Here is a 23,588-nt window from a genome sequence, read left to right as displayed (position 1 = left end):
ATAGCCCACTACATCAGAGAGAGGAAAATGAAATACACCAGGCACGCTGCAGTGCCTGAGCAGCTCCCTTTTCACATGCTCAGGGGTGCTTGGTGTCCCTCCCAGGTGCCTCCAGGATGAAATGCTGCCTGGTGGTGCTTGGGGAGATGCCCAGCCCCAGAGCCATGCACACATCCCCTGGGTTATGGGTGGGCTGCACGGTTTGAGGACAAGCAAAGTGACACATGCTGTCTCCAGAGCAGGGTGGGTCAGCTGTACAGCAGCCTGTGCCCTTAGCAGGTGCTTCAATGTCAAAGGTATTAAAGCTGGTTATTTTCAGAGCTGTGCCAAGTGCTGTGCAGGCTTGTTCCTCCCCTACCCCCATTCTAATTAAATTTATAGGCAGCAACTACGAGCTGGGCTAAGAGTGGAGCTGTCAAGTTAAGAGAGAGGCACCAGCACTGCAAAACCCTCCAGCTGGAAAGACAGAGTTTCTGATGGTCGCTGTATTTTCTGGAAATTATCTCTCCAGCCTCATCTCTCATGTATTTCCCCATATATCTCATCTCTCCCTCTGTCTCTCACACACCCAGATGCAGGCACACACGCAGAGGCACGTGCCCACTCTCTGAGTTATGTCCTATTTCCTCAATTTGGTGGATTACCCCTGTCTTTACAGGAATATATACAATATAGCTGAGGGCTCTATCCTTCTGCCAGCTACATCAGCGTAAGGCAGGCTGTTCCAGCAGTGAAAATGCCTCATTTAACCCTAGATACAGGCAATTCTGATTTTCAGTGGAGCAGGTTTGCAGCTCTCAACTGATGGTCCTGTGACTGCATGGTGCAAAGTTGTCTGAGTTTGCACCTCATCCACCACCACAGGACTTGTTAGAGAAGTGCTATGGGCATGTCCTGGATAAACTGGGGCAATCTTGGTCACTGTTCCTTCCAAGATTAATTTCTCCAGCAAGGCAAAAAACTGAGATCTTCACGAGGTTCACAGTGAACATTTCCTACAGCTTTCAGCTTTACATAAGACCATCCCTGCAGCCCTCAGCATCTCAGAGGAACTCTGATTTTGCTTGAGTGGTGCCTCCAGAAACAACAGCACCTTAAGGGATGAGGCAGCCCCAGGACCTACAGATGCTCTTTTTCCCCTCTTGAATTGTTCTGCAGGGGTTCCCCTGACCTAGACTGGGAGAGGTGATAAGATTGCAGCCAGCAGCAAAATGGCAGCATGCCAAACAAATATATTTTCTGCAGCCCTTCTGAGGGTCATGTTACTTCAAACTGCAGTGTGTTCTTACCTGCACACACGTGGAGTGCATTGGCTGGTCCCTGTGTGGCACAGAAAATGCTCATCCAGTTCATTTCCCCCTGGCCACATTGGAGAAGGACAACAATTCCAATAAAGCTATCTCATCCAGAGGTTGCACACAAAATCACCAGGGAAGGCAAGCTTGGTGGAGGGTTTCAGTGTACTGTTGTACACGTTGCAGCTGGCTTTGAAGCAACTTAAATAAACTGGAGGATGATGTGATTCTGATTTCTACACCTCCTGGATGAGAGGTTGCATTGCAAAGCCCAGTCCCCAGAGTTTTTCAGAAGAAAAGCTCCCTCAACCATTCTACTACCACTGCAATTCCTAAGATAGTTTTCCAAAACTGAAAAAAAGTCAGACAAAGATGACGTGAAGGATAGGTAAGGGATTGAAGGATAAAAAAAAAATTTCTTTTTGGTAGAGCAGGGAATCTGCAAGAGGTGCTGAGTGTCCACAAAAAAATGGGAGGGAAGATGGAGCTCTTTCAAAGTCAGGCATTAGGTTTTCCCTGTTACTGTTTGCTGGTTTTGACAAAGAGAAAAAGAACAAACTGAAACAAACTATCCAAAACTTCATGACTGATTGTAGAAAATCTTTTTCTAGGTGCTGGTGGTGGGTGACACAGAAAATCAGGTACCTGTGATGCCTTGGTACCATCTGTAAGTAAAATCTAGAGTGGGGATTGGGTGCAGTTTAGGTCTCCCCACAAATGGCTTTAGTTTTCAGATGTTTTGAGATGTAACCTGGAAAACTTGTCATCCCTTCACTGCCCAAAGAGAGGATAATTAACACTGTAAAACTCAGCAGGTGACTGGACCCCTTTCTGATGTCAGGGGCCCATTTTAAGGTCAATGATTGAAATGCTCTTCTGGTGTCAGCTGAGCCTTTGTATCTTCTCCTAGGATTTCACTCACCAAGGACTCTTAACACCATGCACATTCATTAATTTAAGAGAAGATATAATTGCCCATCCAAGCTCACCATGTTCCATTTCTTCCTAACCTTGCCCACCTAAGTAGGTGGCAATGAGTGCATTTGCTAACTGGTGATTACCAAATTATTTCATTGATAAACCTTCATCAGCATAACTTTTAGGGAAAAAAGTAAAGTTAATAATGAGTTGATCTTTTACTTCAACACAAGGTAATTTTAAATTAACTTGGCCAATTTATTAGGGTTGGAAAGGAGAAAGAGAGAGAGCTTGTATTCCTTTGAACTAGTACTGCAACAGAGGCAAACAAATAGGAAAATTTCCAAATGTACTCATATTTTAAAATCCACATTAATTATAAATCCACTTATTCTTTGTAAAGGCAGGGTCTGCAGCCTGGCTGGGGGAGGGAATAGGGGGTCATGTATAAATTGTGTCCCAAGGACCCCACTGAAATTTCCATAGCATTCGCCATATGACACTGATGTGTGAAAATTGACATGAAGATTTGAAAATTGGGACCGAGGGAGACGAAGCATAAAATAACTTCAATTTTGCGCTCTCTCTGTCTCTCAGAGGAATAGTGCAGTGGACTGACCAACACAACACAAACAACTGAAGGGGAGAGAAAAAAATATTCAGGGAGAAGGATAGTAGTTATTAAAGAGAAAACACACTCCTCACTCACTGAGAGAAAGGATGATCAATGGATTTAGTCACAGAGAAATTCAAGCAGAAAATTGCTGCTGTTTTTTATCTGAGAGGCAGAAAGTTTAACCAAACCAGAATCCTCTCAACTCACACCCAAGGAAACAGTGAAGAAAACCACTGTGTTTTAGAACAGCGGGAGAATTCTGTTTGTGTGTGTATGTGTGTAAATTTTTGTTTGTGATTTTACAAGTGTTATAATGCCAAATAAACTGTAAGGTAAAATCCTCACCTCCAGAAAAGAGCTACATTTTATTCTATCTCCCTTCTTTCACTCTTTTTATGACTCTGAGTGTGGTTTTCCAGAACTAAGTTTTGGTATTTTGGAGACTCCTGCTAACACTTGTGTACACCAAACCCAGCTTTAGGACTGGTTCCTTATGCCTCCCAATAAATAGATCACTTTACAAAGGCAGAAGGTACCAAAACATCACTGGCCTATGGAAATAACACCAAAGTTCCTCTCCTGAATTACAACTGCCATGCAGGAAATAGATATCTGTAATTTTTTTAGCACTGACTGGGTATTCAATAGCTCACATCTTTGGGTTATTGGTCAAAATGTTAACAGGTGAGAAACTGACTTTGGACTCTTAGCAGGACCATCCAGATCTGCTGTGTTGCACTGCAGACAAATACCTGCCCTACCTGCAAGACCATGGGGGTTGTGCAAAACTAGATTTGTCATAAACTTGGCCTGAAAAGTCCACATCTGATCTGCCCTACTTTATAGAGACGCTCAGCACTCACCATTATCACGAGCTTTGGAGAAGAGCCCAGTTGCTGCTGCTGCTATTTCCCTCTTGGGTCACAAGTTGTTTGCTGGTCCCTGTTATCCCAAAGACACCTGCAAGGCAATGGAAGTGCAAGTCTGTACATTTCTGCATTGTGTGTGGATAGAGATAGAGATGAGACAGGCATGAAGACCATGGCTTTAGCTTTTAAACTACACATTCTCTTGCTGCTGCAAGTCCTGAGGTCATTCTCAGGCTGACAGGATGCACTGTGAACACTCAGTGGCCGCCCCCCAGCCTATTTTTCTCGGGATTACTTACTTTATTTTATTTAGCTTTGCGGCACACAAGGTTCCTCGTGCTTGCCGATACGATGATCTACAAGAGCGGCGTTCACATGCTATGGATCTCATTTATTACGAAGTGAAGTATATAATAATGAAAAATAGCTGCAGCTATTCCTCCTCTCTCCAGGGTATCTCAGCACCCTTATGGATGACCGCACACACAGTCAGCTCCATAGAAACAAATGGAGGGGAAATGGCAACACACAGCTCCGAGCTGGAGGACTGAGTGCCTTTGGTCTGGAGCACGCTTGATCCATAGCTCCTGTTGAAGGCACATTACGGAGGCTACTGGAAAAAATATATTCTTTTTGCAACAGCATGCCTAGATGTGGAGGAGATTGGCCTTGTAGGAACTGGGGAGCGGGCGGAGAGGAGAATTCTCTATTACAGCAGCTCGTAGGAAGCATTTGTCAATAAACACCTTGAGGATTTTCTATAGAGTCCAAAGCAAAATGCCCCACGATTCGCAGTCACACACAAGAGCTGCCCATCATTGACTCTGAATGCTCTGCTGAGCATGAAAACAACAGCATGGGGACAATATGAAAAGGCCTTGCAGGTAATTTCACAGGGTAACAAGAAATGCCAGGCCTATTGTAATTACTGGCACTGGCGACAACGGAGTTAGTTTCATTTAAATGCTGGGACCTTCAGGGCAGCTTCTGTGCTTCACACACTGCCTGGATTTTATAAATTTTGTGCTTTGACTCATCTGATGTAGTTACATAAAATTAGGTGATTTGAGCTGCACTCAAAATGTGCTTTTGAACTTCTTCCCACAACTAGGAAAACTAGGATATTACATTTAAATAAAAAAAAAAGAAGTTGGAAATTTACTAGGTGATCACCTGATTCCAGCATCTAAGGCTTTAAGGAAAATAATGAGAAAACAACAAGAATTCACAATACTAGAACAATAACAAGGATGATGATATTAATAACGGTTTATTATCATGTAAATAGAAAATAGAATGCAAGGACACAGTATCTAATGATTTCATTACTTTCCTTTACAGCCTGTTGCAACACAGTGGCCATAAGGCAGTATTGACTTGAGCTATAGTTTTGTTATGTGTCTGTCTTTTATTGAAACACTTACATCTCTTTGTATGGTGCCTGAATGAACTGTCCCTTTTAATGAACTCATATTATCAAGTTACTTCCAATTTACAAAACTGTGTGATCAGAATATGGCTCAATACTTCTATTAGCACTTTTAAATCACTCAGGAAATAATTCTAATTATTTCCTCACTCTAATAGTAAAACTAATACTTATAATATCTATGCTTCCTGGGTTTTATTTCAAATACTCTTTAAAGGGCCTGAATTTCACACCTTTAGAGCTCTCTTAGTTTGTATGATCTCTTTGGTAAAGACCACTCATCCCAATACAAAGGTGATTTAAAAAAGATTTTCTTTACTTATTTATGTATAATCACAGTACAGATTACATCAAATGCTTTACAATGTATAAAACACTCCTGACTGGTTTCACGCACTTGGGAGATAGTCATCTCCCTGTGAAGTTTGAGATGAAATATTCAAATAAGAAGAAAATAAAAAGGATAACACCCACCTTAAAAAGGTCTTCAGAAGCCCGCTGGGCAGAGTTTGAGGAGGAAAGATACGAATGATATGCTGCCATTTTTGAGAAGGGATGGAAGAATCACCTCGATTACTACCATGGAGAAATGTTTTCAAGGTTACTTTTAACTCCAGAGCAATAGTAGCAGACACTTTGCAAGCTGTCCTGAAGATTTTAACTAGAAAAGTGATATTCACAGAAGCAAAAAAGACAGTTATAGGCCATTGGGTGCAGTGTAATTGGCACTCAGCCCCAGCCACAGAGGTTGGAAGCTCTCTCTGAGTTTGACACAGGGCATATATTGAAGTTGGAGGCAGTTTAGTGAAAGCTCATTTTCTTGGACTATATAGTTCTGTCAAAATGCAAGCGCTTCACAAACAGCTTCAGAAATAAAGACGGAAGAATAAAGTTCCCACAATTCTGAAATGTCCACTTTTAACAGTTTCCAAATAGAGTTTGAGGTTTGTGTTTAGTTTTTATATATGTGCATTTTAAATAGTTTAATATCTATATATGTGAAACCCCCACAGTTTTAGATATACAAATATATACTTTGATATATCTGTTTTTAAATATATATATATATATAATTTATATATATATATATATATATATATATATATGCAAATATATACAGGTAAATATATATATATCAATATATATAAATATCTTTTCCTTTATTGGAATTTTTGGAATTGGAATTTTTCTTTATTGGAATATTTCCCTTATAATAAAATTATTTTAAAAGCTGAAAAGCAAAATAAAATACTTTTTGTAAAAGGGATAATCTAAAACTTCAAATATCTCAAAAGGGAAAGGAGATTAACCTCAGATTATTTCTGTAAGTGCTGATCTGCATTGGATTAATCAGTCTTTTCCATTTGAAAGCAGAAAGTGAAGTAAGAAACTATCTGGCTAATCTTAAGGTAGATGTAATGGGTAAAATCAACTAAGAGTAGAGAAGAAACAGCCCTTCTTGGTTTGTAGGCATCACATTTTTTTTGCAGACAGACAAGGCTTCTTAAGGACATTCTTGATATCTTAATACCTCAATCTTGTTCAGTGTCATTTCTGAATGAGACCATTGTTGAGGCAACAGTGAGTTGCATAGCTCCATCAACCTTCTTTAATTTGCTTGGAGATTATGGGAAAACCTCTATAAATCAGTTTTATGACCTCATGAAAAACTTACAGTTGTATGGCATCACTTGCATGAATTATGAGATAGCCACAAAAAGGACCAAAGATGTCAAGGACACCAAAGTGAAGCTTTATGTACCCTGGGACATGGCAGCACATGTCACAAATCTGCACTTGGTTGAAATACCAAAGGCAGACATGGAAACTTAAACTCTCTGTGCCTCCTAAGCATGAAACAGGACTTGAAAAAGCTCGGAAGGAATTGTTAAAATAATCTTCATGAGAGTCATTAGTCTGAAGATGTAACAATTTAATTCTTCATTAGCATTAAAAAAAAAAAAAAGAACCAGAATGTGCACAGAAAAAATATACTTAATGAGAAAAGAATGCAGGTCAAATACTCTTTTTCTTATTCAAATGCAAAGTTTACATAATGTCTTTTGTTAGAGACTTTATGCAGTGTGAATCTGCTGCAGCTGTAGCCACATATTCAGTATGTTCACAAAATAGAAAATAGACCTCCAGTTGCTCTTTCCTGGAGTTCCTTCTGCTTTAACATTACATCTCAATGTTTTTCTCATATTTGTCAAAACCTAATCCAATCATCACTGAACTTTATGTTGCTTCATGGTACTGTAAACCTAAAGAAAAGCCTGAATTTGCAAATTGAGTTGAAAACCTCGGAGAGCACCTGGGGGTCAGGCTCTTGGTAATGTTAACAGCAGAGATAGCCACACATACCCTGGCTATCAGTTAGGTGCTTCCATCAACACTGAAACATTTCATAACATCAAACTCATTTTGACTCTGCTTCTTTTTGGAAGAAAACTAGAAGAAAGATCTTGACTGTGCTAAAGAACCCATGCCAACTTTTTGAGGGGGACACAACAATATTTGGCTTTACATTTTAATTTTCTATCATATAATAGAGAATTATTAAAAAAAAGTTAACCCAAGTAAAATATTCTGGTTTTGTCAAAATATTTCTTTCTTTTATTGACACTAAATAAATCTTATGATGTTTCCTGGCATGAGTACTGAATGTTTCCATTGTCACTCTATCCAGAAGGAGCCAGGCTCCCAAATCTCATCCTCCCTGTGATAAATGAAATGTTTATCCTTCAGCAAGTACTGATCAGCCTAAACATAACCCCACTGAGATTTGCCAGGATAGAGGAGGCAGAAGGTCCTGGGCTCAGCCAGAGTGAGCCCTGGCCAGGCTGATGTGCTCTCAGCCTTTCCCTGTGTCCCTGCATCCTTGTGCTCAGGGAGGGGACACAAATGCAGCTCTGTAGCACCTACGGAGGGAGGATATTGCTGGTGCTGTGTTGGCTGTGCTGCACCAGCGCCCTGCAGCCACTGCAGGTGGGTCTGACACTATCTGCTCTTCCCCTGTTTAAAAAAAAAAATTCCCACCTTCTCCCCTTTCTGTCCTCATTTCAGAATTCCCCAGGACTGCTCTTATACCTTAGAGCCAAGCAGACTTTCAGTCCAGGAGTGCAGCAGACACTGAATACAAGATATCTGTGCCTAGTGTTGTAAACTAAATGGTCCCATTTTCTATTTTAACAGGGCTCAGTGTCTCTCTTTGGAACAGAGAGCTGAGATGGAGAGATAGACTTTGCCTTCCTCCCCTCCCCTGGCCTTCTCAGCTTGATGTTCCTACTAATTCTCTCACTCAGGCCCTGCTGTTTGAGTCTCTTCTCTCTTTTTTTTCCCCTCTGCCATTATTTCGGGTGGTTACTCATCCCATTTGACTCCCCCCAGGGTGTCACCAGGCTGCTGCCAAAAGCTCTTCTGTTTCCTCTCCTGTTGTGTTCACTCTTTCTCTTTTTTCAACTTTTAATCTCAGCCCTCGGTGAGGTGTGCTGAACAGTCGTGATGAAGCATTCAGGATGTTAGAAACTAAACTGCTGGAAGAGGTCAGCAGGAGCAGAAACCAATAAAGCGCCAGGAGGAAGTTGGATATGTACGAACAAAGCAATTGGTAATGATGTGAAATAGTTGGGTCAAACAAGGGCTGTGCACAAATGAAAAGATTCACCTCCAAACACCTGAAAAGTTTACCTAACCTGCTTCTCCTTGACAGGAGCTGGTCTGTTGCTGTGAACCATTGCTAACAGCTTTATACCCTGCTTTATTTGCACATCTCAACACCCACATGAGCCATCAGCAGCAGGGTGGATTCTTTCTTCAAAAGAAACTCCTTAAATCCTATAAGCCTTCTGTTTCCTTTTCTTTTCCATTCATTGCTGCTTATTACATGAAAGGTGTGATTTCAGACTAAGTTTCCAATACCCTCTCTTAGCACCAGAAAAGCCATTGAATTCAAAGGGGTGGCCTCTGATATATGGGATTGTTCAGTGTAAAGGTGGCCTTGTTGAGCTCCTACTTAGTCAGAGAGCAATCAGATACTACAGCTCCCACTAGACAGGGCAAAATTCCCAATTTGCCAGGCAGGGGAGGTTTGCTTACAAGTGAAGGATGCTTTTTTTAGATGGATTTCACATCTGAATTCCCCAGATTGACCCAGGAAAAGGTGAGGGGCAAACAAACAACAAACAAACAGAGAGAGAGAAAGGAAAAAGGAAAGTTCAGTTCAGATTAACCCATTTTCATGAAAAAAAACAAAGTTTTTTTTTAATAGATAGTGAAAAACAATAGCAATAGCAGACATTTTGGACACAGCATTTTCAGACTGTCTCCTCTCCTTTCCTCCCTTCTGAGGGGCCAGCACTGCAAGAGGAGATGTATTTTTCCTCCTTTTACACTTGTAAGTCATGGCCCTTTTCTGGCTTTGCTCTTGGTACAGCTCAGGGAAAATATTTTAATGAAATTTCCTCAGAAAGTAAAGAAGTCCCTGTTGGTCCCTGCTGCCTCTGTGTCGTTGCTGACCTCCTCTGAGAAAACGTTCTGGCATTTCCACAATGGCTGAGGTACACTGACCTGAAAGGAACAAAATTCCGAGAGCCTGGCTCAGATGGCAAATTGGACAGGACTTTTCCCTTCTCTGGGAAGGCAGCCAGCCTTGCAGCTGCAGCCTGGGCCACTTCAGAGCAGACCTGGAGGGCACTTTCCTAGACCTCAATGAGAGCAGCCTTTATTAAAAGGAGAATTATAATATTAATAGGAAAATTATTTTGCTGCTAATGACAAAGAACTCAGTTTCTTCATACTTGGACACAGCTATATTCCCAACTATGCCAATCTCAATATTATCTCAGATGGATACTTGTTCCCAGGAGGCCCTTAGGGGAGTGACCTTATGTCCCTCTACCTTTGATAAACCACTGCCTGCATGCATATAAATCAATTAACACCATCAGCTTATGCTAATTTTGAATTTAGATGGCATGCTGGAAATAAACAGGGGTGTTTATGCCTGTCTAGAAAGAGATCACAATAACAATCTTCCTTCTTCCCCAATGTACACTCACAAATACACCCACACCCAGTGCACACACACGTCAGGATCCAGCAAAACCCCAACTTCAAGGAGGCTTCATTTAGCTGCTTTTGCTCTTTCTGTTTTCTAGGGCAATTTGGACAAACAGAGCAGCCAAAATAACACCATGCAACATATAAATATCCCTTGTCAGCCATTTGCTTTCTGGTTTGCTGCTGTGTCATTCCCATTCCTGTTTTTGTTGTTATTCTGGTAGTACTTTCTTTAATTTAGGGTACTCTGAGGGATGTGATGTTACCAGGCTGGGGAGAAAAAAGACATTTAAAAGTGGAAAAAAATTACTCTATTAATGAATAAAGGTTTCTTTTTATCATAGCCTGACCACCCACAAGAAATAGCACATCACATCTTCCCCCCACCCCGCCACAGAGCTTGACTTACTGGTTTTAATGGTCAAGAGCCATGCCTGAAGTGTTGGGTCCAGACAACAGCAGCTGGGAACACATCCAGGAGGGAGACGGAGCCTCAAGACACAGAGGATGATGATCAAAGGAGCCCCAACAGCCTTTGTGATCAGACCAAATGATAATTTCCCTCTTCACCTCTCCCCTGGCAGTCAGGTGAAGGGTTCACAGATGGTGGCCAAGCCACAGCAAGCAGACACCCAGGGAGCTTTAAGGCCCTCCAAGCTCATCAGCAAAAGCTCCTTGTGCTTCCTTCTGGAGGACTTTTCCCTGCCCAGGCTCTGTCTGTGTCTGGACCATGAGTGGAGTGTGAGGGTGCTATTTGTAGAGCAAAACACATCAGTATATGACATGTTTTAGTGCAAGACACGCAGAGCTGTGTGCTGAGAATCTATTCTCTGCCATTGACTTATCTCCATGATAAACATATTCATGAACTAGGGGTAATTTTTATCTCTGATTAAAGCTGTAAGCAGGCACAACTCTTTCTCAGTTGACAGCTCTGGGCAAGGAATGGATATGGCAGAATTGTCTAAAATACAAGTCAAGTTAATTTCCTTGGATCCTGCAATTCCCATCAACATGGGCATTTTCTGATGATCTGATTTACTTACCAGCAGTGCCCAGCCTTCTATGCCAAGGCAAAGAAAAACAGAGGACATATGCTGAAAAATTTGTAACATGGTCCCCTAATCAAGTGCTGGCTCCATCCTGTATCCTGTTATAAATTGTAATCTACATTGTGTCTACTGTACACATGTCATTATTCTTTCCTCCACTCTGCCTGATTGCATTTAAATACTTTTTTTAAGTCATTATTGGATCTCCTATTATTCATATGTTGCTTGGTTTGGTGATTCTCTCCTTTTCTTTTTAGCAGAGAGACCCAAGGTTACTTTTATTCCTCATATCCAAGGAGCCAATTAATTTCCAGCATCCCCCAATGCCATCCCAATAAATAGAGGCTGCTGTAGCCATATTTCCTTCCACAGGGAGACCAGGATGTTGAGCCAGTTCTGAATCCAGTCATAGCTCTACTCCGTGGTTGAGATATTCAGAGGATGGTCTCAGCTGAAACCCTCTCTGCTCACCTGATTACTGGATGTGCTGCTTTCCTCATTGCTTTTCTATTACACTCAAGAGTATCTGCGTTTCACTTTCACTCCCAGCACAAAGAGACCCCATTTCTGAGCAGTATTACAATGACAATATCCACAGCTGGAGAGGGAAAGCTGAGGGGGGGGTTCTAATTTTTAGTGGGTTTTTAGTTATTTTTAATATTGTTGCCATAGACTGTTATTTTTTCCCTTTGTGTATACTCCTTACTTCCTCCTTATAAATCCACAAAATACCCTTAAAATTATTCATCTTTCATTTAAAACTGCTGGGGGCTAAACTGGCCCCCGTGTGGTCTGGAGTGAGGAATTAAAACACCACAGCAGCTTTCATGGGAACAGGTGTCCTAAAAAGAGAGACAGGCACAGGCACACCCTGGGCACAGCCCCTCCATAAATAACAGAACTCCAACCCTCTTAAATATCCTCAGCAAGCCTCCCTAAGAGTTTTAGGGAGACATCATATTCCTTTAAAACTGAGCAGTCAAGCAGCTTCCTTGCTGCTTGGGGGCAGAGGAGCAGCGCCAGTGTCAGGCACACACTGACAAGTGCTGTTTTAGGGTGGCAAAGCGATGGAGAAGCAGCATTTATGGTGCTCTCTGCCCTCATGCCTCTCTGTGCCCTGTGCCTTGCCCTGTTTTTTTTGCTGAACTGCCACCTTTGAGTGTGGGGGAAGGTGGGGCTGTGCAGGTGGTGGCTGTCCCCAGGCCAGGCAGAGGGATGTGACTGGAAGCCGGCCGAGCCCCGGCGCGGCTTTACGCCATCCCGGCTGGTGGCACTGCATCATCCCTGCAGGGCCAAGCAGGAGCCTTGACGCTGGCAAGGGGGGAGGGCAGGGATCAAACACGAGTCAAGGTCAGCAACACGAGCAGAGATGCAAGGGAAAATGCATCACAAGGTCAGCAACGCGAGCAGAGATGCAAGGGGGAAATGCATCACGGGCAGCGGGGAGCCGGCTCCGGGCAGCTGGGAGAGGATGCTGTGAATGAGGGACTAGCCAGCTACAGACACAAAACTGGGCTTTTCTCTCCTTGAGAAACAGGGAGGATACAAGGCATCCTTCAGGCTGAGCCTGGGAGCAGCTCAGAGAGGATGCTGTGAATGTGGGACTACCCAGCCACAGACACAAAACTGGCCTTTTCTCTACTTCAGAAACAGGGAGCAAACAAGGCATCCTTCAGGCAGCAAAGTGCTGTTCAGATCAGACTTCTAGAGGGGAGAGTGCTAAACTGGAAGGCAAAGAGGTCTGACATGGGCAAAAAACATACAATGAAGGATAAAGTGCAAAATCTTGCTGGCCAATGGCAAGAAAACCCTCTGTTAGTGAATCTAATAGGCGTGTGACACACACACATGGTGGCAGTAGTTGAGCCTTCCCATCTGGCATCCTACTACTGATTAATCAAGTGCCTCTAAACCGAGGAAACCTCCAAAAATATCCATCGACAAGAGCTGAGAGTGTGAGAGAAAGTAAGACAACTCCAACTGTGTCGGCAGAGGCTGTGCTTGATGCTAACAGGTGGTGACGAACACTGCGTGATTTAGAGCTCAGAGGGGAATAGGAATCTGAAAGATCAAGTATCATTCCAAAACACTGACAGACTTTGGGATCTGAACCTTCAGGCTTGAGGTCTTCCAGGACAGAGCAGAACATGAAAATAGGGAGAGGAAATGGAGAAATCGGCTGCAGTTCAGCATTTCCTGCCTTCAAGAACTCTTCATTATAAATAGTTTTAAAAGAAATCTGTAGCTCACCTGATATGCTGACATTCTCGAGAATGGAGAACAATACAATGTCTGCTTTTGTTCAGATCTTAGAGCAGTCTTCAGACCCCATTCCCTGCTATCAGTAGTACCTTGCATCCTTTACACATTTAGTTACAGTGACACCCATACCCATACCCTATACAAATGTTGATTGGCAGGATGAAGACTGGCAAAAGTAGGATCTCCAAGTGATTTATGAATGCAATTCAGTGGCTCTTGTTTAAAAACAGCCTGGTTTGCTGAATTGCTGTATGCATCATTCCTGCAAAGATACACGCAGGTCTCAGGTGCTCTGCACGCAGCAAGAAATCTGCAAGGCACCAAGGAAGTGAAGGAGGAGAGGTGGAGTAAATGAAATAGAAACTCTTGAGAAGAAAAAATTCATTTCCCTGAAGTTGCAAGACTGAAGTTTAGCAATGGAAGGAATTCACTGGCCTGGCAAGCCTGGATGCTGCCACAGGAAAGCACTTTGGGACTGCCTTTGCACTGTACCCAATATCCTTAGCAGTTACACGCCCTATTCTTCTCCTCAAGCACAGAACTATCTTGAAAGCAGTTTATCCCTCTTATATCCAGTATTAAGCAGTAATATTAACCAGCCAAAGCTTTGCTGTTGAACCCAAATAAAATGTGATCAGAATTTGGGTTGATGAAGATCTGGTGAGGGAACTGCACAGAGCAGAGAAGGATTTGTTTTCTTTTTCCATTGTGTCAGAATGAACCCTACGAAAAGAGGACGGTGCAGCTTTAATAATAAAGAAAAAAAAAAAGGAAAGGAGGAAAGGAAGAAAAAAAGAAAGAAAGGTGCCTCAGTTGTCTCGGCAGCTGATCAACAAAGGAGCAGTCGTGAGCTGTAACCTCTTGGAGCTGCAGTCTGGAACATGACACATGTCAGGCTATGATAAATGGTGCGGAGTGTGTGCAATTTCAAGCGCAATGCCCTTGAGATGCTCAGGACCCCGATCGCAAATGTTATTGTTAAATTAAACCTTAAAGGAAGGATTGGGAAGGGGAGGGGTGGGTTTGTGTGCGTGTGCGTATGTTTTGGTGTGTATGTGTGTGTTTATTTATATATATATATATATATATATATATATGGATGTATGAAATGCACAGAAGAGAAGGGGAAAATGGCAAGGTGAAGAGAGAAAAACTTTATATTTCTTTTAATTGAATTGTGCATCTTCTAGGTCTGGTTGAGCTATGGGAGAACTTCAGGCAGGGTTTTTCTATCCTACAGGCATTTTATTACTTTTGCTCCATCACAATTTGATAGCTAGAGATCAGCTAAAGTAGGCAGGTGCAAGATTGGAAACCAGGTAAATAAATAAATAAACACATGCCACAGATGTGCAGTTTCTCTAGCTCAAGTGTTCTGCATCCAGGTACCTTTGAATCCAAATGAGTGAAGTTTCAGAGACTACTGAGGGCTGATTTTTGGGAGCTGCTGTTCTCTGAGGGCTTGTTTGTTAGTTGGGTTGTTGTTTGATGGTGTGTGCTTGTTCTTTCTGAGACAAATACTCACCCTTAAAAGCTGCTCTGAGAAAGAGGTGATGTTTACATCCACATCCCACTGTGAGGAGAGCAGGGACAGAATTTTGCAAGTCCTGCAGGCAGATTTCATCCCCAGCCTGCAAGAATTGCCCCGACGTACAGCTCGTTGCTTCTGTGGTGTCAGTGTCCTTTTTCCTGTGGTTTTGGAATGGGAGTGGGGACAGGGGCAGTGAATAGTACTTTAGACGAGCAATTGCAGTCAAGTGAGTGGTCAAGGGGTGTGCAACAATGAGTAAAAAACAGAGCAACCTCTCCCACGTGCTGAATAACCTTCTGCCAGGAGAGGTGGCAGGGAGAGCTCCACAAGCCTTACCCCGTGAATCTTGCATCATGTGGGTGCTGTGGAGAGCAGGGGCTGGATCTCCTGCGCTCCCATCTCTGCAGCTTCCAGGTGCTGCCTTGCTCCCTCTAAAAAGGTGAGAACCAACATGCTCCTACCTTGAGGTTGTCTCTGGTCACTCTGAACCTGGAACTTGAATCTGTTCCTCTCTCCTCTTCCTTCTGCTGCCTATTTTATGTGCTCCATCTTTACCATGTGCAGAGGAGCCTCCAGTTCGAAACTCACACAGATTCCTCAGAAGTCCCCTCTTTACTTTCTCCCTTCCCAGCCTCCCTCCCCCACCACATCCATGCTAAGTGCAATTAGTGTAGGCAGTGCAGGAAACACAGTGGAGAAGGGAGCTGTGTAAACGAGGGGGAGGACACGGAGTGGGTGAGGTTCGGGGTGGGGGAGCTGGAAAGCGTTCAAGGGGAAATGCTTGCATGGCTCGCATAATTGAAGGGAAGAAAGAAGCAATGAGAAGCATAAACCCTCCACTGGAAAAGGAGATGGGAAAAAGCCTTTAATTCATGATGGAAAGTAAATTCAAACAAACAGTAAAAGGTAACAAAGGACTAGCAGTGACTCATTTAGCAATAGATACTGTTTGTTCTAATTTTTACCAGGTACAAGACAAACCCAATGGTTGGGAAAATGACCAGCATAAGAGACCTCCATGACCTATTTAAAACACTTAAGAGAAGGATAAAAGGTAGCAGAGATCTGGCTGCACCAGCAGTAATCCATCTACTTATTGCTCCTGGTTGCCTCCATAGTGACTCATTGTCCATTAAAACCTTCAGAGTGTCATGACAGCATTAAAACCAAGGCTCAGATTTGGGAAATATAGCATATTCAAAGAACATATTAGATACCAAAGTACTAAGATTATTATTTTTAGTTGCATCTTATGAACGTCCTACATCTTGTTTTGTACTTTTTGGCTACTGTTGCCTAGCGTCCAGGAAAACTCAAGTCCTTTTTCAGTCCTTTGGAACATTTTCCCCATGTTTCTTGTTATTAAAGAAAATAAACATTAGACAAAAGCGGACTTTATTGTATCTATAAATAATTTAATGCAGATGGATTCATGGAAAATACCAGCAGGCAGATTTTCAGAGAGAAAGAATGAAAGGGAATGCTCTAAGGTTAGATGGTGAGGAAACAGAAAGAGTGAAGCAGCAAGAAATTATGAGATGCAATGACTGGACACAATCAAGAAGGTAACTAATAAAGGGTAGCTGAACATAAAGATGCCTTGGAAAGACAACTCAATCTATTTAAAAAGAGATTATCCTTTAGGAATGAGCTTCTTGCTACCAAGGAAAAGAAGGCATTTGCTCTGTGTCTTGGGAGGGTACCACAAACTTATATTTAATCATCTTTCATATTGACGTGTTCCCTCTCCTAACTTTTCCTTTTGGGGACAGGTGATGACAATGTTGAGATGATTATTTAATGATGTATCCCTCCTTTATGACCTATCACAGGATTCTGTGGACTTAGAAGCCAGTGTGGATGGATGCCTGAAAACTTGTTGATATTCAATGTTCTGTCTATTCCTAGAAGAATGCCTGTTGCATTAGTTATATGAAATGAACATTGAAAAAAAGCTTGGCCTGTAGGTAGGAGGAGCTGGTGAAGAAATGAGTGGTGGGAAGGAATAAGGACATTTTTAGGAGGAATGGAGCAGCTTTGCTTGACTGCAAACAGCCATTCCTAAGCCCACCAATTTTTGCTGATGTTGCACCAGAAAAGCCTTCTTTGAGGTATTGCTTCTGCCAGGCAAAGTGGAATAAAAGCCAGTTAAGAACTCAGCTGGAGTCATTGAAGCAAACATAAAGCAAAAACCTGTGTTGTATGGGATCCCTCCCTGCACTGTGTAAGACATACGAGGCCTCTTTGTCCAGTCACTGCTCAGACAGGGATTGTATTTTTGTGATGTGTCTTGGCTTTTGTATCTGTGCATAACCAAAAGGCAATGGGTACTGAAGTGGAAGGCAGAGGAGCTGTGAACCAGGTCTGTGACATGAGCTGAACGTGTCTCTGCTCCCTAGGAGTGCTTTTGGGAAAGGTGCTGCAGCACTGAGCTATCTCCTGCAAACACAGGACATCAGGGGAGGGAGACAGGAAGGTTTGCAGGGAACCACCCACCCACAGGCGGGAAGAAAGGTTTACTTCAGACATTAGAGAAACAGGAGTAGAAGCCCAGGGAGAAATCTTCTTCTTGCCATTCTGCTGCTTTGCCACATGCTGGGGGAGCAGCACATTGTTCTCCAGCTGAACAATGCCCAGTTCCCACCACGTGCAAAGGGAAAAGAATGTGAGCTTTGCTTTGCTTTATTATCAACTTGTGCAGTGCAGAGATAACTGCATAGGCTGCTCAGTCCCCGAAAAGCGAAGATGAATTTTGATCAAAATTGGATTACAGGGCATTTCATTTCTACTTAAGAATGGTTCTGAATTGGTTTCCCATTTACTCAATATCCACAAAAATAACAAAATAAAAACTGTCAAGATGGAATAATGCTGCTGAAAAGAAAAAATAAAGCTCAAAAATTTGTGAAAAAATAATTGGACTGAAACAGCTCCAAGTCAGATTAGCATTAAATCTTCTTAAGAATGATGAAGGCTCTTGCAACCAAAGGCAAGATAGTTCATTAGGCTGAATCTGCATATTTAATTCTCAGCGTGCCAATTTAGTGTAATATTTTTTTGGTTATCAGGGACCGTTCTTTCTTGATATATAATAATGACATTGCATTTGGTTTAAAAGTAGAAGTCCACAATCAAGGCAATCACAGACTATTAAGTGCTCAGTCAAATCCCAATCAAATTGTGTTCAAATGGGTTAAAGGGAGACAGTCAGAGCTGCCAAGCCCAAAATACAGCCCAGCCCTTCAGCCCATCCTGTGGCCAAAGGAATAGTACTCTCTTGACTTCAGCAGACTCTGTGATGGAAAATATTTCTGTCCAAAACAAAATTGGCCTGTAATCTGGGTAAGCTATTCAGTGCAAACAGTGGCAAATTTAGCCTTTTCTCCCGTTCACAAATCATCCATGTACGGACTTTGTTGTTTTAATGCCTTTGCATGTATTTGTCTGACAAATACTAAATATAGAAATAGCTCAGCAGCCTGGTGACATTGATTATATCTTGTATTATCTGTGGTAGATTGTGGTATATGACTGGTCCTTTAGGTTACACTGCAATTTAGCCATAGAGCAAATATGTTAAAATACCAGTGTAAAATGTACTAAATCAGATCCTCATGAATTTTAAAGCCTGGAGTCTGAAGCTCTTCCTCAATCTGTTTACCAAATCAGCGCGGCTGCTCTCAAATTAAAGTGCAGCGCCCCATAAGCAAGATCAGGCTTATGAGCCATCATAAACCCACCATGCACTTGTAAATGGCAGCTGATTCAGCTGTAACCTGAAAGCAGCTTTTGGGACCAGAGCATTAAACATTTCCAAAAGTTTCTTACCATTGTCAACCTTCTAGACCCTTTCGAAATCATCCAGCATGCCGAGCTGTGGGTTCTGAGTTGAGTGAAGTGTCTGTCCTCAGTAGGCACCTTCTGAAATGCAACAGCAATGTCCCCTTTGTTTTAAAATGTTTGTTTTGTAACATGTTTGTAAATGTGTGTGTGTTTGTGAAGGGATTGATTGAAAATAAGATCATAATACTGAAAATAAGAAAGTCTGCATTTTTGCCAAACAATGTAGAAATGTTGTGTGTGAGGAGGCAAGATATGGAGGCAAATTTCATTTAAAGGGTTGAAGGCTCAGTGTGATGGCACAGAAACCAATGTCAGTGTCTGCTGCTCTGAGCCTATTTTGTCAGAAATTGCTGCTTAAGGACCTCAGGTGTCATCTCTCCATGGAGGACATAATGTACATCTTATGATTTAGTCTTTTTTTTCAGTGCCAAAAGGGCAGAGTCAGGGCTGTAAACATCTCCAAAACCAGACTGGAGAGGACTGAAGCCTACCCACAGGCACAAGCTGCCCAGAGAAACTGTGGATGCCACATTCCTGCCCGTGTTCAAGGCCAGGTTGGACGGGGCTCTGAGCAATCTGGTCTTGTGGAAGGTGTCCCTGCCAGTTCCAGGGGGGTTGGGCTGGGTGATTTTTGGAGGTCGCTTTGAACTCAGATCTCTGTCTGTGAGATGACTGAAGGATATCCATAAATTCCTTATGCCCTGAGTGGACATTCAGGCAAGAGAATACTTGTTCTATAGTTACACAAAACCTATTTATTACCTGTGAGAGATCTGATCCTCAAGTATGTGCCAGGGAAAGGAAAGTATTCCCTGGGTCATGTTGTCTCCTCTTGTCTCGGATGTTTTGCAGCGTTTCTCTCCAAGAAGAAAACTTTTCTTGCTGATGTGCCAGTCTCTTGAAAAAAGAAAAAGAAAAAAACCAAAAAAGACAAAAATTCCCCTTCTGCCGACATTCCCTTCCGAGTCTGGGAACCTCTATTGTCTTTTCTCTGGTAATAAATGATAATAATTAAAGGCAAATACACAATAATTAGTCACACTAGGTTTATCCATCTGGCATACCTGTATCTCATCACTGTGTCTTTGAAACAGATGACAAGCACCATATTGCACAACATCCTGCTAATGGGTCTGAGCAGGGAAAAAGAAGGTAAAAGGGTTACCAAAAAAAAAAAAAAAAAAAGTAAAGAAAGTAAAAGAAAAAAAAAAATAAAAGGTTAGCAACAGGGACTGGCTGACATTATAAACATTATCGAACATTTTAAAAAATAGTGGTGGCTGACTCTCAAGTTCTAAACCACTTAGTGGCAGGTGGACTTTTGGCTGGGGATTAGAAAAACATGGAAATATGCAGCCCTTGGTTTAAACTACCTCCTCCTTACAACACCTGTACCTGACATACCTACTGTTGAAACAAGGATCGCTTCCTGGAAGATTTTAGCTGGGCATGCAGATGGATGAGGAAAACAAGCCATGCTAAAAGCTAACTGAAAATTTGGTTTTGTTCTGAGGATAAGACATCACAGACCCAGTAATCAGCTATTTTGGTCCCTCTTCTCTGGCTTGATTGATGCACACCAGGAGTCTCTCCATTGCTATCGGGGCTGCCTGAGAGAAGGCAGAGAAAAATTAATACAGCAAAGAATTTTCAACAAATATTTACTTCTTTAAGAAAAAAACGATCATACAAGTCTGGCATTTGATTTCTGGGAACTTGTGAGAAGCAGAGATTTACTTGTATAAATAATCACAGGGAGCCAATTTCAGTCACATGCATTCAGATTTCGATTAAACCTCCACAAGTGCCTCAACTCCCTTTCAAAGAAAAAGCAGACCCTGGCATGCTCTGAGAGCTGATTGTCTGGTTGTAATGATTTTTGGGTTGCAGTGCAGTCATGCCCAAGACACCCTCAGTGGAGCTGGGCCCAGCTATGTTACCTAGCTGCATAAAAACAAAGAAAACAAACAAAGGCAGAGCTTGACCAAAAGCCTCCACAACCTTGGTGTGAGATGAGCATCAAGCACAAAAGTGATTTTGTGCTTCCCCAGGTCTAACCTTCCTGAGCCTTGCAGAGCTGATAGCTGAAAGCTACCAGATGTCTCTCTCTAAAGCAATAATATTATTTTTTAAAGTGTAATAGATTAAAATAGATTTATAATAGATTCTGAGGTGAAAAAAAAAGTTGCAATTTACACCCACTACTCATCCAAGCTTCAAGGCAAAATCTTCCTTCACAAACATCAAGCTGCCCTGTCACTCACATTCTGTGAAGATTTGTATCTGGCTGGGATTTAGGGAACATCTCAGTTCTGCCTTTGCAATGAAGGCGCCTCTTCTTTAGGTGTTATTGAGCTGAAACCCATCACAAGTCATGGGTGGTTGATGTGATGCCAGCAGCTGTACCATTTTCTGCTGAACATCCCAACCTCAGGAAGAGAATAACCATGACCCTGACCAAACTTCTCTGCACTCAGAAAATGCAGCCAGGTATTTGTAAAAATGGTAATGGCAAATTGGTTCATTTTCATGTAGTCCTTGTGCATTAGGATCCCTGATCATACAGGAAGATAAAGAAAATAATGGAAAGGGTGAAGGGAGGTTCTGCAGGTGAGGTTCTCCCTAACACCTCCCTCTAACTCTATCCCTGACCATACTGACATAGGGAATGCATCATTAACTGAGTTGAGAGAACTGGTTTTTTTTTTGTACACCTGGAGCTTATCTTGCACAACTTTGCCTCCCAGAAGCATTTCAGCCAAGCTAAGCCCACTGGCATACATCACACACAATAAGCTGTGATGTTCTTGCAATGTCTGGAAATGCAAAAAAAAATTGTACTGGTCTGCAAATGAATTGTCTCCCTCAGTCTGGGAAGAACCATGAGGCTCTGGGATGGGAAACTTATATAAAACCAGAGCAAAACCCTGGAGTTTGTCATTAATTCTTCCTAAGTAAATTAACTGGGGACGAGCTTTTCAAAATACTTCCTGTACATATTTTCTATACAAAGAGACCTTTTCTTGTTTGTTTCTCTCTTCCTCTGGACAGTCCCTAGTGATGATTTTCACGGCTCTCATGGAAGCAGCTCATTGTTCTGCAGAGACTTAATTAAAGTGTACTTCCATGTGAAATTAGGCTATTGTATTTATTTAATCTTTATGGTAATTGCTGTAGAAGGGCTGTGACTGTCTGCATCCTACTCTCACACCCATGTCCCTCCCCACCCCACAGGCCACCACTCCCTGAAGGAAATGGCAAGTTGTTCTGCCCTGGTTGAACTCCTCATCTGCTCAAGTGATGCATTTGAACTTTAACCCACAGACAGCAATATTTGCTCACCATGCCAGCGTCCTTCACAGGCTTAAGGTGTGCTAGAAATGCTCTGCAGAGAGAAATGTGTTGGTGGTTTTCTTCTCCCAGGTATCAGCTGATTCTGCATTGACTTCTTACAACTGTGCTGACTTCTTAGCAGAGCTCATGCGGTGTTTCACACTTTCTGTGCCAGTCCACAGGTCTTTCCTAGGCTGAATTTCATATTGAAACTATGCACTCCATTGTCATGAGAAAGCTTTTTCTTAAAATTAAAAATTAAATGTCTATGAGTCCAGCTTAATCACCTGAAATGTTAAAAAAACAATGTCAATGAACATACAACTGCCAGGTATTATTTACGTCCAAATACTATCCAAGCAAAGTGTAAAATAAAGCTCTGGCACTTTTTGCTCTTGTTGGGGGTAGAAGGAATTGTTTCAATTTGTTTTCAGAACATTTCTACAGTGAGATGGGTCTGTTTTCCAAAGCGATGTTGGTAAATTGAAAACAACATCAGGTTTCCTTGACTCCACTGTGCCTGGAAACAGATGAGTAGAGTTGCAGTGAGGAATAAAAATCAAATAAATGTAATTAAAGCCTCCAAATGGTGTGACGCCAACATGATTGACAGTTTTTATTTTGTCCTCAAAGAGTGAGCTCCCAAAAGTGTTTTTCCTGAGATGCACCAGCAGACAGGTGTTCTGGCCCCCTCTCAGGCCATACCTAAAATTCAAGTCTGACTCAAGAGAATCGCATCACAGGAAGAGGAAAAATTGAGGTCTCTGGCTCATCACTGTAAAGATGAAATTGTATTTTCTGTCATACTCTAACATCCTGTTTAAATTACTATTGCTGCAATCCTCTCACATACAGAGAGAGGACTCGTATTTAACATAATTTTTCAGATTGGTTGAATAAAACACAAGAATCCAGCTTTTCATAAATCAGTTGTCTCAAGGACAGATTATAATCCAAAGCATTTCCAGAAATTCTCTCATCTGTCTTCTGCCAGGTGTGTATTTTCTGCAATTGATAACCTCCACTTTGTTTCCATATGAACTGACTATTCTCTTTCATTCTGTCCCACAGGGCTCCGTGCTGGCCCTGGTGCTTCTGAAGCTCTGAATTGGCTTCCTCTTTTAAATCAGCATGAGGAGTGAATTATTATTGCAACATCACATCACTATCACTCAGATTCAGTTTGATTTATCTGCAGGCTGATCCCAATAGCCCAGCTCTGCTTTCTTGCTGGGTTGGTGCAGCTATTGTTTCAAATCTGGTGGTGGAGATGCCCTATCTGTGCTCTTTCTTTGCAGTTTGCCTTTCTGGGTGGTGGGCTGTGTAACTCCATCCTGACATAAGGGACACGTCCACCACTTTGGAAGAAGATATGAGAA

At 42.1% G+C, this 23,588-nt stretch overlaps 1 long non-coding RNA gene across 4 annotated transcripts in view; it reads right to left on the bottom strand.

Annotated features, from left to right (window-relative positions):
- Window positions 1-10,872, bottom strand: part of LOC118690815 (uncharacterized) — a 60,922-nt gene extending 50,050 nt beyond the window's left edge. For 2 of the 4 annotated variants that reach the window (XR_008508598.1, XR_008508597.1), the window contains exons 1-4: window positions 10,598-10,872; window positions 9,226-9,260; window positions 5,602-5,788; window positions 3,693-3,789 (exon numbers count right to left, since the gene is read on the bottom strand). This is a non-coding gene — a long non-coding RNA (uncharacterized LOC118690815). The remainder of the gene's footprint in view (window positions 1-3,692; window positions 3,790-5,601; window positions 5,789-9,225; window positions 9,261-10,597) is intronic. The other 2 variants (XR_008508599.1, XR_004980902.1) reach the window with 2 other exon arrangements.
- Between the last annotated feature and the right edge of the window lie 12,716 nt (window positions 10,873-23,588).

This window comes from Molothrus ater, chromosome 13 (assembly GCF_012460135.2).
Source record: "Molothrus ater isolate BHLD 08-10-18 breed brown headed cowbird chromosome 13, BPBGC_Mater_1.1, whole genome shotgun sequence".
In the NCBI taxonomy this organism is placed as follows: domain Eukaryota; kingdom Metazoa; phylum Chordata; class Aves; order Passeriformes; family Icteridae; genus Molothrus; species Molothrus ater.
This window is presented reverse-complemented; position numbering and strand designations above follow the sequence as displayed.